Source organism: Mesoplodon bidens (genome assembly GCF_964165515.1).
Source record: "Mesoplodon bidens genome assembly, chromosome: X".
NCBI classification, from domain to species: Eukaryota; Metazoa; Chordata; class Mammalia; order Artiodactyla; family Ziphiidae; genus Mesoplodon; species Mesoplodon bidens.
In genome coordinates this window covers 76,321,358-76,331,769 of record NC_138163.1, presented here as the reverse complement: position 1 = coordinate 76,331,769, position 10,412 = coordinate 76,321,358, and the positions used below count along the sequence as shown (strand labels likewise).

Genomic DNA, 10,412 nt, shown 5'->3' with positions numbered 1-10,412 from the left:
CTCATTGCGGTGGCTTCTCTTGTTGCGGAGCATGGGCTCTAGGTGCACAGGCTTCAGTAGCTGTGGCACACAGGCTTAGTCGCTCTGCGGCATGTGGGATCTTCCCGGACCAGGGCTCGAACTCATGTCCCCTGCATTGGCAGGTGGATTCTTAACCACTGTGCCACCAGGGAAGCCCCTATCTGGATGATTTTTTTTTTTTTGCGGTATGCGGGCCTCTCACTGTTGTGGCCTCTCCTGCCACGGAGCACAGGCTCTGGATGTGCAGGCTCAGCGGCCATGGCCCACGGGCCTGGCCGCTCCACAGCATGTGGGATCCTCCCGGACCGGGGCACGAACCCGTGTCCCCTGCATCGGCAGGCGGACTCTCAACCACTGTGCCACCAGGGAAGCCCTACCTGGATGATTTTTAAGCTCATCTTCCAAACCAGAGTTTCAGTGCCAGCTCTGTATTTATGAGAAAGGGATAATGTCTCCACCTATTGAATATATGTTTCCTTGCAACCACACATTTGCCCTTAATAATAGGATTAGTGATTGAGTTTAAGAGGCAGAGCCAAAATTATTCCTTGGCACACACAGTGTGGTCCAGAGATCAGAAGCATGAGCATCACCTGGGAGCTTATCAGAAATGCAGACTCTCAGGCCCAGCCCAGAGTCTGCATGTTAACTGAACCAGAATCTGCATGTTAACAAGATCTCCAGAGGATTCTTATACACATTATAGCTTGAAAGGCACTGGGTTAAGCAATTATTTACATTGAGAAAGCTCTGGGAAGGTTCTCCTGTCTTCAAATATTAACTCCTCTTAGGTTACACAGTGATCGAAATGTAATCATTAAATAGTCTTTGGATTTCTCTTCTTGTAATATTTCTCAAAAGAATAACAGTAACAATACTATAATTTTACAGGTGTGTTGTTAATTACCATTTCCAAAGCACTTTCATACCTGTGATCTCACTTGATAACTTTGTGATGGGTAGCCCATTAAACTAATGCACCCTAATCATTCTACCAGTAAATATGAAGGTAGGTCAATATTGTATTGCTCTTGCCTAAGACCATTAAAAAATCAAAGAATACTTTGGTGGTAATCATTTTGCAATATATAAATGTATCAAATCAACACCTTGTACACCTTAAACTTACACAATATTATGTCAGTTATATATCAATAAAGCTGGGAAAAAACTGCAAGAATAATATATAGGTACAGTGAAATCCAACTAAATGAGTGCAAAATTGACATTAGAGTTTTGAGATAAAAGATAATATAGTGAGGATATATTTCTAAGCATGAAAATATAGAAGGGTTCACAGAATCCCAGAAAGAATCTTCATCATTGGGTAGATTTAATTATTATGTCTAAAATAACATTCATTCTAATTGTTGAAGTGAAAAGAAGTGGCTCTGGAAGCTACATATGTGTTCATTTAAAACAGGTAACAACTTGAGTTAGAATTAGCCTAAGAAAATGCAGATATACAATGCAAAAATGAGAATGGAGGATCTATTAACTTGGGAACTATAAAAACAGGTTTGTAGATATATCTGGACACTGACTGCTGTAAAGGTTTTTCTGCAGATTAAGAAGGTGACATTGACCCAATAATGTCACTTACTACAATCATCTTTGATTTTATTATACTGTACCTCTAGGAGGAATTTAAGCCAGTTATAGGTGGCCTATTGCATCCTAAAACATTTAGGAGGAACTGAGATAAAGCTATTGTGGATTATGGTGGCTCTAAGTCCAGTCCTAACAATTTTGTAGTTTCCAAATAAAGTTCTCAATGGAATCTTTCTGAATTGAAAATCATTAAATAAAGTGACACAGACAGGGGTTCTAACTGGGGGAACTGTTTCCCAAGATGAGAAATGTTAAGCATCTAGTGAAAAGCTAAAACTTTTAGGCTCACTGCCACAGGTGATATGTGGCTGCAAACAGCTTAAGGTGTAGTCCCTGGCTTAATGGAGTTTGCGATCTAATTAGGAGATAACATATATTTGTGTAACAGATAATTAAAATGCTAGTCAAATGAGTGATACAGACAGTAAATGTTAAATTAGAGAAAGATGGCCAGAAGCCGAGTTGAACTAAGATATGGCAATTAATATCAGATGACCAAGGTTTGAGGCGTGACTCAACCACTTAAGAACTGTAACCCTGTTACTTGACTGCTCTAGACCCCAGTTTTCCACTCTGTAAAATCAGGATAATTACAAAAGCTTTCTCTAGGCTGTGTTAAAGTCTAAGTGAAATAATGTACAGATGGTCTTAGGAGGATGTCTGGCCCATAGATGTTAGCTAAGAAATTCACCTTCCTCATGACTGAAGGACCTGGGGCAGAAAGAGCATTGGGTGTCTGAGGATGGGCTTACTGAAAAGGAGTAGCTAGAAACATAGAGGCCACCAGCTTTGTCCACTTCACCATTTGCTAAAGGTCATCCCTAAAGGGAGACCTGGGTTGTTTTCCTCAAAGGATACAGCTCAGCTTTGATGGTACTTCAAGCTTTGTAGAGTACTAAAAGACAGATCTCATTTCATTGCTTACCATCCCCTGACATGCCCAACCTAATCTCTATAATCTAAAGTACCTGTGGATTCCCAAGGCCCAAGCCAGCAGCTTTTTAGGGTTAGAAAGAAGATTGGCATCAGTGAGTTGCAGTGATGAAAGGAAAGGGGACCAGAGAGAACGTGAAGTAGCAGAACCGGTTTCCTTGCTAGCCCCTGCACAGTACTGCCACCTGGTGGTTATTTAATAAACCACAATATCTCTTCCTCCCATAGTCTTGTCCTAAAGTACAGCCTTAGTGTTAACGGAGAGAACGTGGTGATGCACTGTATTCGTTTCTGGTGACTACTGTAACAAATTACTACAAAGATGGTGACAACAGAAATTTATTCTCTCATAGTTCTGGAGGCCAGAAGTCCAAAATCAAGGTGTGGGAGAGGCCATGATCCCTCTAGAAGCTCTAGGGGAGAATCTGTTCTTTGCCTTTTCCAGCTTCTGTTGGTTGCTGGCCGCTGTTCCTGATCTTGTGGCTGCATCACTCGAATCTCTGCCTGCCTCTTCACATGGTCCTCTCCTGTTCTGTGTGCCTGATCTTCCTTTGCCTCTCTCTTATAGGGACACTTGTAATGGCATTTAGGGCCCACTTGGAAAATCAAGGATTTTCTCCTCATTTTTTTTTTTTTTTTTTTCTTTTTGCGGTATGCGGGCCTCTCACTGTTGTGGCCTCTCCTGCTGCGGAGCACAGGCTCCGGATGCGCAGGCCCAGCGGCCATGGCTCACGGGCCCAGCCGCTCCGCGGCATATGGGATCCTCCCAGACCGGGGCACGAACCCGTATCCCCTGCATCGGCAGGCGGACTCTCAACCACTGCGCCACCAGGGAGGCCCTCTCCTCATTTTAAGATGCTTAATTCAATGGACATCTGCAAAGACTCTTTTCCAAATAGGGCAACATACACAAGTTCCAGGCATTTGATGTGAATATCTTTTGGGGACCATTTTTTGGCCTAACACATCTATTCTTTATTATCATTTATTATACAGTGTTGGTAATGAATATATAAGGTCGATTGGGACTTCCCTGGTGGCTCAGCAGTTAAGAATCCACCTGCTAATGCAGGGGACACAGGTTCAAGCCCTGGTCCGGGAAGATCCCACATGCCACAGAGCAACTAAGCCTGTGCGCCACAACTACTGAGCCTGCGCTCTAGGGCCCGCGAGCCACAACTACTAAGCCCGCATGCCACAGCTACTGAAGCCCACGTGCCTAGAGCCTGTGCTCTGCAACAAGAGAAGCCCCCGCTCGCCACAACTAGAGAAAGCCCATGCACAGCAACGAAGACCCAACGTTTCTTTGGTTTAATAAAAACAAAATTATTTAAAAAAAAGAAAGAAAAAGATTGATCTGCTGGCCAGGGCAGGCCAAGAGGATAGGATGCAGGATATAGAGTTTTGAATTTGGGTGTGGGGATGAGATAAGGAGGGAAAAGTCTAGAGTGTCAACTTTTCTAGGGAAGGCCAGCTTGGGTGGGACAGCTCAGTGAGAGACCCTGCGTGGTTGGGAAGCAGCACAGAGGACTCTGGGCACATGGTGTGGAGAAGAGAGTATAGAAAGGGCAAGAAAGCGGTGGTGAGCTAAGATTTAACTTTTGTTTGTTTTTAATAAACTGAATGTGAGTGGTCCTAACCCTTAAAATCCTCTATATGTATAAGGAAATGGGCACTCTCAAACACTGCTGGTGAGACTGGTGGAGTCGGTAAAATCCTTTTGGAGAACAATTCTACATACATATCATATACCTCCATCCAGTAATTCTAGGTCTAGAACTCTATTTTAAGGAAATGATCAGAATACAGGAAGATTTATGCACAAAGACATTCCTTATGTCCTTTTTACATGGTGCTCTTGAGTGTTTGTAAACAACTCAAATGTCTACCTTTAGAAAGTAATAGTTGAGTGGATTATGGTTCATCTATATGATGAAATATTTTATAGTCATAAAAGAGTATGTTTATGAAAAGTGTACCATAACATGAAAAATGCTTTTATGTGAGATGTTAAGCAAAATAAGTAGGAATTATGAATACATACATACACACTTTACACAAATATTAATTCTAAATTGATTCAAGATTTTAAAAAATATGTATATGTGACCTCTTTATATGTATAAATACATATTGAACTCTCAGAAATTGTGCATAAATATTTAGGTGACATAACCACCTTTTGAAAAGCACAAACAGGGACTTCCCTGGTGGTACAGTGGTTGAGAATCCACCTGCCAATGCAGGGGACATGGGTTCAAGCCCTGGTCCAGGAAGATCCCACATGACACGGAGCAACTAAGTCTGTGTGCCGTGACTACTGAGCCTGCGCTCTAGAGCCCGCGAGCCAAAACTACTGAAGCCCGCACGCCTAGAGCCCATGCTCCGCAACAAGAGAAGCCACTGCAGTGAGAAGCATGCACAGTGCAATGAAGAGTAGCCCCCACTTGCTGCAACTAGAGAAAGCCCGCTGCAGCAACAAAGACCCGATGCAGCCAAAAGTAAATAAAGAAATAAAATAAATTTATTTATAAAAAAGCACAAACATCATATCATTTATTTTTGTATTCATCTAGCTCAGTAAAATCTTGCCTCCTGAAGCTAAATATTTTTCCCTCTATGTTTATTTCAACTTTTGTTCCCAAGCAGTTAGGCTTAAAAATTTGTAGATATATACAGTGAGTCTGTGATACATGCTGAATTACTACAGGAACTGCAGCTATAAATTGAACAAATATGGGTGAATGGGCTTGGTCCTAAAGGATGTAAGGGACTTTGACAGAACCAAATAGAGTGGCAGCACTGCCACTGGTCTTGGAGCTCATGGTACTTGGATTTTAGCAGTGATACAGAAGAGACTTCTTAACAGAACTTTTTTGTTCATCAATCTAAAGTATTTAAAGTCAATTCATGGTGGAAATCTAATTAAAGGTCAATATAGAAAAATGTTCTTATACTGATATTTAAAAACATGGAGATACCTCAGAATAAGCAATAGTGATAGAGTTAACCAGGTACTTCCTGACATTAAACAAATACAAATATATATATATATATATATATATATATATATATATATATATATTTTCCTTAATAAAGAAACGTATTAAGCTGCCCTCTCAGCACAGCCAGCAGCACGTCCGTCTCCTAATCCGAAGAAATTTATTGATATGGGAAAAGGCTTACATAATAAGAGGGGTAAAAAATTGTATGTGCCAGATAACCTTAACCATACAAAAATAAATAGAAAAAAAGACTGGAAAAATATACCACAGTGTTAAGAGGGGTTATCCATAGCTACTGAGTCTTTTTATTATTTATTTATTTATTTATCTTTAGTATTTATTTATTTATTTATTTATTTATTTTTAATATTTATTTATTTATTTATTTATTTATTTATTTTTGGCTGTGTTGGGTCTTCGTTTCTGTGCGAGGGCTTTCTCTAGTTGCGGCAAGTGGGGGCCACACTTCATCGCGGTGCGCGGGCCTCTCACTGTCGCAGCCTCTTTTGTTGTGGAGCACAGGCTCCAGATGCGCAGGCTCAGTAGTTGTGGCTCACGGGCCTAGTTGCTCCGCGGCATGTGGGATCTTCCCAGACCAGGGCTCGAACCCATGTCCCCTGCATCGGCAGGCAGATTCTCAACCACTGTGCCATCAGGGAAGCCCTACTGAGTCTTTTTAAAAGTTTTTTCTTATATTTCTAATCATTCTATGATGACATGTACTAATTTTAACACCCAAAAGAAATTCTTTCAGAAGTGAAAGAATAGCAGGAAATGCTGCAGAGGGGCTAAGCATAGTGTGAATTGAAAAGGAGTCACAGAATTTGGGAACCAGAGGTGGTGTTTCAATAAACAGGGTATCAGACCCCAAGTACTGGGCTTGGATTACTGAGGCAGGCTTGGGTTGAACTGTAGCCCTGCTACTTCACATTTCAGTGACACTGGACACGTAAGTTCGCTAGACGTCAGTTCCTTTGCTGCAAGCATTGCTACTCCAGTGGGAAATGCTACCAGGCGGTCTAGTGGAGTTATCCATCTACTCGGCATCACGGTTACAGGGACAGAGTAGTATGTCCAGATGAGTGTGACCATCAGGGCAGCTTGCAATATGTAGAAAGCAACACTTATAACCCATTTTATCTTGGCCAACTGAGCTGTCCGTGCTTTCACGTGAGTTTTGAGCTTATCAGTCATCTTGTTGATCTTTCTCTCCAGCCTGGCGTATCTGGCAAACTCGTCCATCATGTTGACGGTGGAGAGCTCCTGCTTCATAGCCTGTATCTCTGCTCGCATCTTGAGACTCCTGCTCCACGTCCTTCTGCAGCACCCTGGACATGAAGGAGGAGAAGGACGGGAGGAGGATCCTGAGTACATTGCACCCAAACACGAAGCTGAGCACCCGCAGCCAAGCCCAGCGGTCGGCCTCTGCTGCGTTCATCTCTCGGAGGCTCACGGCGGCGCCAGCTCGGCTAAAACAGCTCCACCTGGGACCAAGCTGACGGCCGCGCGTGTGCAGTGAGTCCAGCGCCTCGCAGAGGCGCACCGCCGCGCCTGCGCACTGCCTATTAATACTTAATAGTAATAATTATTACTTACATAATATTTAGATTTAGAACTCCTATACCCATTCCTGTCCCCATCTGCCCCACTCTTTCCACTCTCATAACTAACCATTTTATTAGTTTCTGATATATCCTTTCAGTGTTTCTTTATACAGATACAAGCAAAAATAAATATATATTTTCATTTCTCCCCTTTCTTATACAAAAGGTAGCATAGTACTATACACTATTTTGCATCCGGCTTTCTTCACCTAAGTACATCCTGAAGATACAGAGCTTTCTCATTCTTTCTTACAACTTCATATAGTATAACATTCAATTATATACTATAGTTTTAAAAATCTAATCCCTTATTGGTAGACACAAGTTTTTTCCCCGTCTTTTGCTATTACAATGAGAAAATGTACATACATTATCCATAAAGTGCAGATATGTCCTTATCGTGAATAAATTTGCAGAAATGAAACTGTTGGCTCAAAGGGTAAATTCATTAAATCTTCATTCCACTTAGAGTTTTAACCTGCTGTATGGTGTGAGGAAGAGATGGAACTTTATCTTTTTCTATAGTATAGATACCTGGTTGTGTCAACACTATTCATTTAAAAAATAAAGTTCATCTTTACCCCACTGATTTGAGTTTGTACTAATTTTCTGTATGTATTTGGTTCTATGATGGACTTTCTCTTTTGTCCCATTGGTCTGTCTATTCATGTTCCAGTGACTCGGTGTGTACATTTTAAATTTTGCAAGTTTAGCTCAGCATGGTTTTATTAAGGAGGGTGCAGGTACTATAAGAAAGAGACCCAAGATTGTACACAAGTAGTTTAACAAGATAGAAGTTGGTTTCTCTTTTAGGTTAACAGAGTAGAGGTAGGTGGTCCAGGGCTGGTAAAGAAGCTCTGCCATGTCTGCGTCCAAGGTGGCTGCTTCATCTTTTGGCATCTCTTAGCCAGCAGGATGGGAAAAAGGGCCAAAGGAAAGCATGAACTTTCCCTTTCAGTGTCACAATGTGGAAATGGCTCACTATGATTTCCAGAACTTGGTCACTTGGCCACTCCAAGCCACAAGGGAGATGGGGAAATGTAGTCTCTTGCTGGATAGCCACCTACCTGGCTACAACTTAGGAGTTCTATTAGATAATAGGGGGAAATGGTCTTTACTACAATGGTGGCCTGATGCAAAGGACTCCAATGTTGAAGGTACTGGTGTTAGGGGATGCACTGACTGAAACTGCCCACCCTGGCCAGCACCACGCTAACCATTTGCATGAGTTATTTTATGACAGGAGGTCCTGGTAAGGAACACGGAACTAACAAGCCACCACCAACCGGAAGAATTCGGGAAAGGTCAAAAGGAGACGCCAGTCCATATGTCCTACTAACCTCCCAGAATCCTCCTCGCTGGAATCCATCTTGGCTGAGTGATGCACGCACCACCAGGAAGGACCCTGAGTCAGAACAATTGGCCAGAGACAATCCAGAAACTAATCCCATCACCATAAAACCTGAGACTGTGAGCCACATGGCAGAGCAGTCCTCCTGGGTTCCCTTACCCTGCTGCTCTCCGCCCGGGTGCCCCTACCCAATAAGGTATCTTGCATTGTCAGCATGTGCCTCCTCAGACAATTCATTTCCAAGTGTTAGACAAGAGCTCACTCTTGGGCCCTGGAAGGGGTCCCCCTCTCTGCAACAGTGAGGCACTGTAACCTGAAGAATGGCATAAACTCTTCCCTCCAGGGGACTAATGCAAAGGTGTCTAGGGTTCATATAGGCTTTACTTTCCTGCCCTCACAATTTTGGTGTTTTTTCCCCCTCAGAATCATATTTATTGTTTCTTAGAGCTCCTCTCTCTCTCTCTCTCTCTCTCTCTCTCTCTGTATGTGTTCTCATATGTGTGTGGGTTTTTTTCCTTTTACTTGTTCTTTTCTCATTGCTTTACTCACATGTCCTTGGAGATATCAATCTTTTTCTGAGGCAACTCTTGGGGCTTGTTAATGAATTAATTTGCAAAAAGAGGCCTCCCAGAGAACAAAAACAAGAACCTGTTTATACCTCTGAACTTCCTACATCCCTTTCCTTGTTATCCCACTTGAATGTGATAAAGAATGGATAGCTTAAGTGGCCCAAATAAGTGACCCTTTTACATTTGCAGAAGATGAAGTTTGCATATGAAATGAGATCTGGGTTATAGAGACTGCTAAGCTAAAGGATAGGGATAAAGCCAGAAAGAAAAGATCCTAAAGCCTTAGGGCGACCATATTAACTAAACTGGAATACTTTAGAGAGTGAAAGGAGGCACTAAAGCAATTCAGTATATATGAAATATTTATCTACTGATCAACAAATTGGCTTTATTATATTGGTAGGCTATAAAACAGTTCTGTTAAAAACTAATTTCAAAAATAAAATTCTTTCTAAAAATAAAAACAACATATATCACTGTACATTAAAGCAAAAAACACTTATATTGATTATCTGAACATTAAAAAATAACACAAGCAGAATTTTTTTAGTATATATTCACATACTTTAATCAGTTTCTTAGCTACACCTGTCTCTAACACCACGTTACCAATATTTTTCTGAAAACGTATTTTTTCCAATATGGTCGTAATGTTTTAAATTTTTTCATAAAATTGCCTGCAATTTGTTTCACAGTTGCATTTTATGGTTAATAAATTTGAAATTGCAAACACCTTCAATTGATTCTTCTCATCACAATGTTTTTAACTGAGAAAACACCCTCTACAGGAGAAGAAAAAAATTCTACTAAATGGAAAACATTCTCAATACTAATATTTTTATTAGAAAGTATATATACTTCAGCTCAAATATATTCACAGTTTCTGTCTTTTTGCCTCCATTCAGAGTACCTCTCCTTGACTGATGTTTCTATAAGACAAAATCTTGTCCATTAAGTTATCTCTACTCTTAATTCCTTTGACTGTTTTGACAAATTTAGATACTGCAAAATTTTAGGATGTCTCAACTTCATTCCATTCTGGAGCAGAATATCAAGTTACCTAATTAAAAATAGAATCCCCATCAAAAGATTTTCTCTACAACTTGAGATATCTCTAAGAACAGTTTGATATAATTTCAAAATCAAATGTTGTACACCATGAAGGCTTCTCCTTCTCCAGTCTTCCTTGACCCTTTCTACAAGTGTATGTATTAGCTCTTGGTGTCCTAGGTTGGTATATTAGTTTTCTATTGCTGTGTAACAAATTTAACAGTTTAAAGCAACACCCATTTATTATCTCACAGTTTCTGTAAGTCAG

At 41.0% G+C, this 10,412-nt stretch overlaps 1 pseudogene across 1 annotated transcript; it reads right to left on the bottom strand.

Annotated features, from left to right (window-relative positions):
- Nucleotides 1-6,455: 6,455 nt before the first annotated feature.
- On the bottom strand, nt 6,456-7,027 carry LOC308609525 (guided entry of tail-anchored proteins factor 1-like; annotated as a pseudogene). Its single transcript has one exon. The product of its transcript is annotated as a guided entry of tail-anchored proteins factor 1-like (transcript).
- Between the last annotated feature and the right edge of the window lie 3,385 nt (nt 7,028-10,412).